Source organism: Camelus bactrianus, unplaced genomic scaffold (assembly GCF_048773025.1).
Source record: "Camelus bactrianus isolate YW-2024 breed Bactrian camel unplaced genomic scaffold, ASM4877302v1 HiC_scaffold_16, whole genome shotgun sequence".
Lineage (NCBI taxonomy): Eukaryota > Metazoa > Chordata > Mammalia > Artiodactyla > Camelidae > Camelus > Camelus bactrianus.
Window position 1 is genome coordinate 1 of NW_027413929.1, and position 9,872 is coordinate 9,872.

The following is a 9,872-nucleotide window of genomic DNA, read 5'->3' on the forward strand; positions in this document are numbered from 1 at the left end:
TAACCACACTGGTTTCTCCCTGAGAAGCCGTCAGTATGTCTAATGCCATCTGGCTCTGAGAAGCTGTCTTCCACAATAGGGGAAACTCCGTGTTCAACAGTGTAAAACTCTGCTGGCTATCATTCAGGGCTTTTGTGTGAAGTTAGCCAAGGCCTCTACGTGCAGGGTCACCTTCTTCAATCCTATATTTGGGACAAAGAAGTTGAGTAGACAATCAAACCAGAGCAGCGTGAGGACAAGCCCCAGCAGCAGCCCTTCTGCGAAGAGGCTGCTGGGTCATCCTTCTCCTTGGAATAACCAGGAACAGCCCAGATCAGAGCTCAGGCCAGGTGAGCTTAAGCCACTGAGCAAGGAAGAATCGGGGCTGCACACCTACGGGTGTGAGGACTTTGGCAAGTGTAAATGTGAGGAATGCACCCACCCAAGGCCTGCCATCAGGTTGGATCTGCGATGAGCAGTCCCTGCACTTGGCCCAGAATGTGACTGACTGGGACCTGTGTGTGCATGTGAAATGTCTCATCTCTCATTGTTCCAATGATGGTGAGGACAGCTTGTGTCCCTGCCACCAGTCTCACCACTGTGCACACTGGTTAGCCACAGGTGTCATCTCCCTCTTCTTGTCCTGACCATGGTGTTACCTTCAGCCTAGGGTTGCCCCAAATTGTGCCAGGGGTGTTACGATCTGGTGAACAATTCTCAGTGACACTAAAAATTCACATAGGTTGCTGCAAAGCTCCCACTGTTTTTTCCAGACACAATGTGCTGTATCTCTGTTTACACAACACCACCTGTGTCTGAGAAAACCAACTTATGCCCCACTACATGGCACAGTCACAAAACACCACACCACTATGTTGCACATTGGGAAGTGTGTGAACCAATCAGCACATTTTCAGACTGTTTCTTGCCCCACAGAAGCCTTTGCTACAAGACCCTCACTTCCCTTGGACCCCATGCACACCACACAGTCACAGTAAAACTTAAATTTTACTTTCCAGTCTTCCTGGCAAACCGTTCAGTGCAAAGAATATCTATGTGAAGATACACCACTCTGTAAAAAAGAATATTTTAAGAGGCTATTTTAAATTTGATCTTGCTGGAACTTTTTATAAGGGGCCTCAAGTTAAACTTGTAAAAGGCCTCCCAAGGCCAGGAAAGCCGTGCCTCCAGCCCTCACCTGCAGTGCCTGCAGGCCCAGGTGGAGTTTTCTCTTCCTGAGTTCCAAAATGTCTTGAGGTTCCTGCAGCTGCCATGAAGTGGCCTTCCTCATTCACTTGGAAAGGCTGCTAGGAACCTAAGGGTTTCCTGGAGGTCTCAGGTAGAAGGAAAAGATAAATGCTTCAATTCTGTTCGCAAAGGTGTAATTTACCAAATTCCTGTAAGCCATAATTAGCTTCAGGGGAAGATTACCTCATATCTGGAAAATAAAGATTAAAAGCCAGGAATATTTCAGACAAAACCAAAAATTGGAACTATATTCATCAGTTTACTCCATTTCATGTAACTAATATTTTGTTAACAGTTTTATGAAATAAAAAATTCCATTAGATTTCTTTAATTTCTTACCCAGCTCAGTGGTATGATCTGAAAATCAGAAACCTGTACTTATCAAAAAGTGCTTTCCATAAACCTTTTGAAAAGGAGACATTTTTCAAGGGCATCAGAGTAAAAGCATAACTGTCTATGAGTGACAGAAGGCTCAGGAAGGCATGGTTACAGACCTGATTACAATGCAGCTGACAAAGAAACGTGGTTAATGCTGTGACATATATTTTAAGACAATAATTGGAATTATGATTGATAATATTTTATCAGGACTTACCAAATTTTAGGAATTCCATATAACTTCTAGAATCTTTATGTTAATAACATTCACATGTACAATATAATGTAAGATATTTTGTCATCACTCATTCAATAATGCTTCCTATGTAATTTAACATATCAAATGAATGCAATCAGTTTGGGATTTCTTTTGGGGATGCTCCAGGGGCTCTTTGAAGCATTCCAAAGTTAGATGGAGGTCAAAGAAACTTAATTAATATTTGATAATTGGGAAGTTTGTCAGAGTTTTAAAATACTTGGTCAGATAAGATCATAAATCATTGCAAAACAATTTTTATTCATTTAACCAGAATTACAATAAAATATTTCAAGAGCAGATAGGGAACGGATTGCCTAAAGACAAAGAAATTCACATAATCTGTTATCAGAAGCCACTCAACAGTTAAAGAAATCTTTGTTTCACTAACAGAGAGTAAAAACAAATGCGATCTTGCATCTGTCTACTCTTAACAAAATCCGTTTACCTAGTTACATTTAATCAAGCCTTAGATTTTCTTAGAAAATCCTGACCATGTACAAAATTCTTTTCTCAGTGTGTCTTTTCCACAAACCTCCTTCAACTTTCTGTATCCATGTTGTTTTGTTCCTTATTTTTTTCCGTTCAGAAACAAAGAGCTGGAGGCCAAAATCATCTTTTTTTTTTTTCCTTTTAACAAAAAGCATTTCCATTCCTCACACATTTATTTACTGAAAACATGCTTCCAACTTTTTCTTACTCACTGAAGGGCATACATACGGCATGCGGTATTACAGTAAAATACCACCTCTCCCCTAGTCATGGGGCTGTACCTAGTGTTGAACCAAGCAATCAAAATTCTTCCCAAGGGACTGTGATGAAACAGAAATGATGTCACCCATTTTGATCTCTAAGCACAAGACACAAAGCCGACCTCAGTCAGCAGATGGAAGCCTCAGAAACCAGAAAGACCAGAAGCTGAAACTAAACTACAGAAATCCAGAATGGCTTCCAAGCCCCACTAAGCCCGTGATCACTACCCAGGTGGAACCTTCCAGATCAGGAATTCCAGTTAAGGGGTTCCACCAGATTGAGAATCCCTTTTCCAGAGTCTTACCCAGACATGGGCCAGGAGCCCCGCTGTGCACCCCTAGGGACTTATGCTAATTCTGGCTGAGGGGTCGTGACTTCTCTGATGGTGCTTTTCTTCTTCTCCACATAGCTTCAGTGCAGCAGGAAGTCTAAGCTAGTGCAGGTGAGAGGAAAAGGGTGTGCCCCCAAATCAATAGTGGCTTCAGCAGCTGCCTGGGTTGTCCCTCCTCCATTCTCCACTCTGGTCCCAGAGTCCCAACCACCAGAGACAGAAAAGTATGACACTGATGAAAGAAATTGGAGAATATGCAAGTAAATTGAAAGACATCTCATGTTCATTGATTGGAAGAACTATTATTGTTAAGAAATATTTCTATTACTCAGAGCGATATGTATATTCAATGTAATGCCTGTCAAAATTCCAAGGGCATTGTTCCCTAAAACAGAAACACAATTATGCAGATGAAACTTGGGTTTGAACAAATTAATAGAGTGTAAAAGTGTTCAAAAATGCAATAATTAAACGTTCAACTTTGTAAGTTAAAAGAAAAGAAAGATAAACACAAGTGAATTAGGTTTGAATCATTTAAAATAAAGTAAATATTAATAAAAATTTAAACATAATTAGGAATTGAGAATGAAATGAAGAATGATTATTTTATTAATAACAATTTTAAAAAGCAAAACTTTCAGGGAAATAAAATAAAAAAGGACAATTCAGAATTCACTCTCATTCAGGATGTAAAAATGTAGAAGTTTTAACTCTAACAACAAGTGAAAAACTAACTAAAAAACAAAATCAATGAATCCTGTTAGAAGCCTCAGAGAACTGAGGTTACAGGGCACATTGCCACCCCCCAAACTGGAGAGACAGACAGACGGACACAAAGACTTTCACTGACTAGAGTAGAAATGCACAAGCAGAAACCTCCATGGACCCCAGTGAGGAAACCCGAACCGTAGCTGACAAACTGCTGGAGGCTCAGTGCTCCAGTCTGAGAGTTAAAAACTGCAGGGGGCTCAGTTCCAGGAGGCCCCCCACTTTTGTTCAGGATTCCTACCAGGTTCTCACATTGACAATTGGAGACAATGTGCTTCACTTCCAACAGGGGAAAAAGAAAGCAACTGTTTTGAAATAGGCCCACAGCATTTCATTCTTCTTAATGAGGGCTGCCCTCAAGAGACAATAAACAGACCATAAACAACTGGGGACTGAGCAGAACATAACCGCCCTGAAATATGAAAGTCAAGCCCTCCCTGGAGAAACCATATAAATGTAACAAATGTAAGAAAAGCAGTAGCCAGAGAGCTAATCTTTATTCATACCAAAGAACTCACATGCTAGAGAAACTTAATGTTCACAACAAATGTAAAAATGCTCTCATTGATCATAAGAACATATTCTCATTGTTGAGCAGACAGGTCTATAATGACTCTGGCTGAGCCTTCATCCAAGCTCCAGCCCTGGGTGCACACAAGAAAATGATAAACAGGAATAATCTCTAAAACACAGAAGAAGGAAAAGCTTTATTTTATTTGGAGACGAAAGCTCTTAGATTGCACAAAATAATTCTTAATGGAGAATCAATTCAGTCAATTACACGTTGGGTTTCTATTCCTCACACAGTGACACTTGCAGGACATGGGAGGATTCTCACTGCAGGAAACATTGTCAGTGTCATAAGTGGAAGAGGGTCTTCAGTGATCACTCATTCCTCAGTCAACTTTTGTCATCTCACACTGCAGAGATGGCAATGTTTCAGTCAGTGTGACAAGGCCATCAGCTGGAATCCGTGTCAGAAAACATACTGAGAAGACAGGCTACAAAGAATCGTTTAGCACACCGCTGAGCGTTGATCTTTTGCTAATGATCTATTATTTTAATTATAAGGTAAATATAGGATTCCAAAGTGTTCCTGGAAATGCTGAAGGAAATTTTGGAAACAAGTAATAATCAACAAGATAAATCAACTGCAATCGATTCATACTTGCTTATATGCCTACAGTAAGAGTTGTTGCTGAATTTGTCTTGACAAAACCAGGGAACATTATGCTGAATAAAAATGGAACATTTTTTCCTTCAATAATATATTACTAGTAATCCTTCAGTCAATTCCTATAGTTAATGAAATAATAAACACTATTACAAAGATATACATCAATCAGAAGATAACTTTGATTCTGGAAATTGTGTTGTCAAAAATAATGTCTTAAATATTAAGTATATATATGTAAGTATTTGTATATGTATATACATATATATTTAATATTTATGCGTATATACAAAAATAACAAGAATGAGAGATAATTCTGATAAAAGAAAATTGAAATGTAGTTTAATTTTTTGAGGGGGCTTCCACACCAGCCCTCACTGGGTCCCTCTTCCGCCAGCTCCCCCTGCCCCCTCCACACCCACCCATATACGGGAGCTCAGCCACCAGCCTGGGCACCTGCCTCGGGTTGCCTTGAGGCTGAACAGCACACGTGTGAAATTAAAAAAAAAATTACCCCAACAAAATGCCCTCGGTTCAAGTTAAAAATGAATGAATGAATGAATGAATGAATATGTATGTATGTATGTATGTATGTATGTATGTATGTATGTATGTATGTATATAAATCTCTCTCTCTCTGATGTGCTCCTTAAACCCGGGAGCCGCGAGGGGGCACGGGCTCCAGCCGAAGGGCCTCTCCGGGAGCCGGTCCCCTCCGGACGGCGCAGCTCCCCCGGCCTCCCCGGGCGCACTGAGCTCAGCGCCAGAGCCACTCGCAGCAGCTCCTTCTCCGAAAGCCGCGGCGCGGGGGCCGCTGACCGAGCGTGTGAGAGGGGCCGCGGGCCACCACCGAGGGGTATGCGGGCTCAAGAGCCGCGCCGCCGCGCCGCCGCCGCCGCGCCCGGGGAGGCGGGTGTGCAGACCGAGCCCGAGACGGCGAAGCGCAGCGACAGCGGACGGCGCGTCCCCGGCCCCGGCCCCGCGCGCCGCCCCGGCACCGCCGCAGCCTCCGCGCGGCGCCTCCCGCCCGGCGAGCGCCTTCAGAGCCCCGTCCGCACCACCCTCCCCCCGGTCCTCGGGCTCCCACCCGGACCCTCCGCCTTCTCCTCCGGGGATGCTCAGCCTAACCTCTTCCCTCCCACCGAGCAGGGCTGCACAAAAATAAAAGAAAAACAGAATGGGAGAAATGTTTTTCTTTTCTTGTTCCCTTTGGCTGGGTGGCCGTGCTGAAACTGTCAGGTCTTTTTGTCCCCAGCCCAAGCTCACAGTCACCTGGGGAGCTCCCGAGGGGCTGGAGTCTGTGAGAGCGGGTTGAAAACTAGCAGCACTCCACAGAGCCCGACCAGGGCGTCTACACCGCCTCCCGATCCCGCGGAGGGATCGTCCTCCTCCAGCCGCCTCCCTCGCTCTGCGTTTCTCTTCCAACCCCCGACCTCCTCCACTCTCCGGCCGAGCCCGCTGTCCAGGGCCAGCCCCATCCTCCATCTGCCCCCTGGCTCCTCGGTCCCCGGCCAGACCAGCGATGAGACGTGAGGCAGGAGGGGGATTTGCGAGGGGACCTGCCTGCTTCCCACTCCCGTGGCTCCCTGCCCGTTGCCTCCTCCTGCCTCCTGCTTCCCTCCTGCGTCTTTCTGACGCTCCCTAGTTGCCTCTGGTGTGCGTCTGAGTGTGCTTTTTAAAAATTGCTCCTTGCTTTTGCAACCCTGAAGCCAAAGTGGGGTGATGGGGGCACCTAAAGGAGAAGCGGGATGTTAAAAAGGCAAAAGACTGTAGATTTGCAACACTGGAAAACCAGCAGAGCACCCTGGCTCATCTGATCTCTGTGCTAGGTGAGGACCTTCCCGGTTTTAGAGCAAGACTCTCATTGTTCTCAGTGCCCCCTATTTCCTCCGGGTTTAGGATCCAAGGAGTCCCAGCAAAATGTTATCCCCCTGGGCAGTAGCAGGGGGGTATCAGGGTGGTAGTTGAGGGGGGATTTCTCAAGAAGAAGCAACCATTGCTCCCATCTCAATTTTGGTAGCTGGGTGGAGGTCCGGGTTGAAAGTAAAAGTTCCCCAAATCCTGGTGGGTTTTGGTGAAGGGTATTCCAGAGCTGGGAGACCCTGCTTAGTGTGCATCCCCTTCAGTATCTGCCTCACATCCCTTGCCAGCTCCACAAGTTTAATTTTTAAACAGTAATAAGAAGTCAGTCCTAGGGGGTGGAGACTGGCAGTAAAATTTCACAGAACTCTGAGACCGGCAATGAGTCATTCCCTGACTTACTTGTCATTGTTGTTGCTGAGATATGAGTGGGAAAGGGGGACATAGAAGAATGTTGCAGAAGTGGGAAGGGTTCCTTTTTCAGGACCCCATAGTACAGCAGGGTGTACATACACTTGATCTTGTAACCGCAAAGAATTTCCCCAAGGAGATGCATTTCATAGCTCTTCCCTGAACATATCCACGCCTTGCTTTGGATGAAATAGTCCTAAGAACAAGCTGGGAGAAATGTGTGTTTGGCAGGGTATCAGAGGTCCCAGCACTACGGTTTCAAAGACGGAAAAGATGAGATTGTGACTCTCAGCAAGGCCTGCCTCCCCTACCTGGGGATCCCCAGAATTCCACATGCTGCTCACATCTGTACCCCTGTGGTGTCTACCACCCCAGGAGGGCAAGACCTTGTGCTGTCAGCATCACTGCTCTACCCTGGGAACCTGGCACACAGTAGGTATTCAGTAAATCATCGTTGAATGAACAGCAATACTGGGTCCAGTTTCTGTGGGTGTCTGTCCCCCCAGTTCAGGGACCCCTCAGGGCCCACCTCACAACTGGCATGAAAATAATAGTATCACCAGGAGCAACAACAGTTCCTCAGAATAAGTGGGCTTTTCCAAGCACTCTCCACCTGTTGCAAAGGCCTCCTAGCAGGGAGGTGGGCTGTGAGGGGCAGCAATGCACTCTCCACTGTAACAAGGAGAAAGCCAAGGGCCACAGAGAGGAGTGCCTTTCCTGTGTCACTGCTCACTTTCCCAACTTTTGGGAGACTGGAGGCTTTTCTGCTATATTCTGGACCTGAAGCACCAATCCTGAGTGGACATGCCTCCCTCTCTGGAGCAAGGAAACACTAAGTGACCTGTCACTTGTCACCAAGCAGAGGGATTCATCCCAGCCCATCATGCCAACTGCAGATTGGGCTAATAGCAGGATCCTCTGGGAGACATCACACTCTTCCACTGTGGAAACAGGTGAACAGCTCACAGGTTTCCTGGAGAGGATGGTCACATGGCCTCGATCTGGCCAATCAGCATTTTCCATCCTCCCTAGCCACTGTGATTGGCTCAGGGCTGGGCACCAGCCCAATCAGGCTCCACAGAGGTCAGGGCTCAGTGCTGGAATCCTGGGGGAAGAGAAGTTCTATTTCAGTTGGGAGTTGAGGAGTGGTGATGTCAGTCTGTGGCAGTTGGTGGCTGTCTTGCTCTCATAAAGGAAGAGCCATGTGAAGATGGCACCAATGCCAGAGCCCAGAGGTGGTGAAGGATGACTTCTGCTGATGTCACTGAGCACCAGGTACAGCCCTGCCTGAAGCTGTCTCCCTGTGGACGTCTCAGTTAAATAAGTCATTCTCTCCTGCCCTATTTGCTTCTTTAAGCCACCTTGGTTTTCTGTCACTGGTTTAAAAAAAAAAAAACTATTCTTTCAAGTTGGCTAAATGGAGACCCTGGAACTGCAACAGTGTGGTGACAGGCAATAATGTGGCTAATAGACTCCAGAGGCCTCTGTTCAAATAGAGGATTGTAACTGACAAAGGAGAGTAAACATGGCCTCAGTGAATGGATTTGCCTAGTGGCAGCTCCCAGTTCCTGGATATCAGTGCGCACACACTCATCCGGGTCTCAGCTCTGCTGTCAATCCTGCTAACCCACACCTCTCTTCTCCCACCTGCCCAGCCTCGGGGCTGGACACTCCAGGGCACTTGGAACAGCCCAGGGCTTTGTGTTGTAATTTACACAGGCTGCACCCATGTCTGAGGGTGAGGGTGACTGGGTTCCAGTTTACAGAGGAGAAAACAGACTAGAGGGGCTCGCTGGTGAGCTGTGGGGGTGGGACTCCAACCTACAATCTGACCTATGACTTCAGAGTGGGCGGCCTCCCCACCCTTAGCCAGGATGCTTGCTAAGCCTGCTCCGTTCAGCACTCCACCTGGAGGTGAGGGTGGGGAGGGGAGGGGAGGTGTGGGCTCTTCTCTATACAACACTCACCCCTGCAGGGACTCATGTGTGACACCACAGACTTTAATTCCTGTCTTATGACCTGGGCCTCCTTGGCCAGGTGTGAGAGGCGCCTTGACATGTGGGCACTGCAGTCCATGGGCGCACATTTGAGCAGGTGCACCTATGACTGAGGGAACAGCACCCCAAGTTAAAGCCCCCCATGCTCAGATGATTACTTTCTGGAAGTGAGGGGTGCCCAGGGGTCAGGGGGCCAATTCTCACCTTGGGGGAAAATTGTTGTCATCCAGGGGGATGATAATTTAAATTAAATTACACATTTGCAATCCAATAGTCAAGCCCCTTTCTCAGCAGCTTTGTAGCCTCTCAGCTTTTACTCCTCTCTGGGACCACATTCTTAGCTTCAAATTGAGTCCCATTATGGACATAAACATATCCCTTTCATGTGTCACCTTCAGAGTATGAGACCACCCCAAACTCCCTTCCCTTCCCCTTGTCAACACCTCCACACAGGAAGTGAGGCTCTTTTGAAGCAGTTGTGCTGATGTGTGAGCTAAAGATTTAGAATGACCAGGCTAGGAGGGGCCTGCCCCACATGTCAGGGGGGTGGGCGGGTAGCTGGTGATGATTCACCTATAAAACCTCAGCTGGTATCAGGCAGTGACAACAGAGTGGCAGCCAAGTGCTGAGCAGGTGCAGAATAAGCGGATTAAATGTGTTTACGCAGCCACCTCTGGGATGGTGGCCCCGGAGCATGACTACAAGTGTGGAAGGTGG

The 9,872-nt window shown here is 46.7% G+C and overlaps 1 pseudogene; it reads left to right on the forward strand.

Moving 5' to 3' along the window:
- The first annotated feature begins 79 nt into the window (after positions 1-79).
- Positions 80-703, forward strand: LOC141576698 (protein sprouty homolog 2-like; annotated as a pseudogene).
- Positions 704-9,872: the final 9,169 nt, after the last annotated feature.